Genomic DNA, 1,217 nt, shown 5'->3' with positions numbered 1-1,217 from the left:
TTGTATAATTTGTTTCACACAAAAATGACCACTGAAATGGCAATCTTCAGAAATTGTCCTTTTCCCAACTTTATAACAGCCTATATACTCATCTTTTATACTGTCAGAATAGGCTGCAACTTCGCTATTACCTTCGTAAGCCTTAGAAAACTCAAGAAAAGCAATTCCGGTTCCCTCCATGTGACTGGCAGCCATCTTCATAAAATCATGATACACCAGTGCAAACAGCACTGTTACACGCCCAAGAGTTGGAACATGGACCAGTCCTGATACAGGCCTGAATCATTACTGATGATCGAGCCTGGACCGAGGATTTGGGGCAATGTCCTGATCCGATATTGACGAATCAGCCACGATTTATGCTGGTGCCAGACCTGATCCGACAACGATAACGATATTCATCAAGCCTCATTATGACGTACTTCCTGTTATGCTTAATTAATACTTAATTATTATTCATTATTAATAAAAATGATTTTTAATTAAAAATGATTTGGAATTATTATTAAAACCAAAAAAAGATTATAATTGTTTTCTTTATCATAGTCTACCAATGTTCCACAAGTAAGACACTTCATGTTTTGTAACTTAAGACACCTAAAGAGCCATAAATTAAGAAGGCACTAAAATAATAAACTTACATTACTGAGAAATTAATTTCCCAAAATCTCTAACATTAATGAACTCTCGGTTCCATGTAGTGAAGCAGATCTTTCAAAGGTATCTTGTCACACATAGTCCTACAAAGCTTAGTTCCATAACATAACTATAATGAGGCATAAATTCTACATAAGCAAAGGAACTACATACCTTCCTTAACCAGCATGATGAAGGCAGGTTCACAAAAAAATTCAATGCTATTTGAAGTGAAGTATAATGACAAATGATGATAATAAATTAAAATACTATGATTAAACTGACCTTAACAAGAGCTTTAAACAAGAAAGTTTCAGTTCATCACAACCTGAATAATGAATTTAGCTTTTCACATGAAATTAAACAAACCTAAGATATTCTTGTCTTGAAACTTAGTGAGATAAGGTAACTATAGAATGTATACTAGTGGCCTTGCTAAATTAATAAATTAATATGAATTAAAGGAGCACCTACTATACTAATATTTCCAGAATAATCTTCCGCATCAAAAATTCTAAGGAAAAGTAACAATTACATACATAAATCATAAACTATTTTACCACACTTGTGACTATCATTCA

At 32.8% G+C, this 1,217-nt stretch overlaps 1 long non-coding RNA gene across 5 annotated transcripts; it reads right to left on the bottom strand.

Annotated features, from left to right (window-relative positions):
- Positions 1-65: 65 nt before the first annotated feature.
- On the bottom strand, positions 66-1,217 carry LOC109591023 (uncharacterized). 5 transcript variants are annotated; one of them, XR_002189622.1, is made up of 6 exons: positions 1,197-1,217; positions 922-1,150; positions 811-857; positions 642-766; positions 132-597; positions 66-80 (listed from the first exon to the last, which is right to left on the bottom strand). It is a non-coding gene; the product is annotated as an uncharacterized LOC109591023 (long non-coding RNA). The 5 variants fall into 5 exon arrangements; XR_002189621.1 differs by having other exon boundaries at positions 78-92; XR_002189624.1 differs by having other exon boundaries at positions 78-92; positions 1,202-1,217.

This window comes from Amphimedon queenslandica, unplaced genomic scaffold, assembly GCF_000090795.2.
Source record: "Amphimedon queenslandica unplaced genomic scaffold, v1.1 AMPQUscaffold_9117, whole genome shotgun sequence".
NCBI classification, from domain to species: Eukaryota; Metazoa; Porifera; class Demospongiae; order Haplosclerida; family Niphatidae; genus Amphimedon; species Amphimedon queenslandica.
The sequence above is the reverse complement of the archived record's forward strand: the minus strand, read 5'-3'. Positions and strand labels throughout refer to the sequence as shown.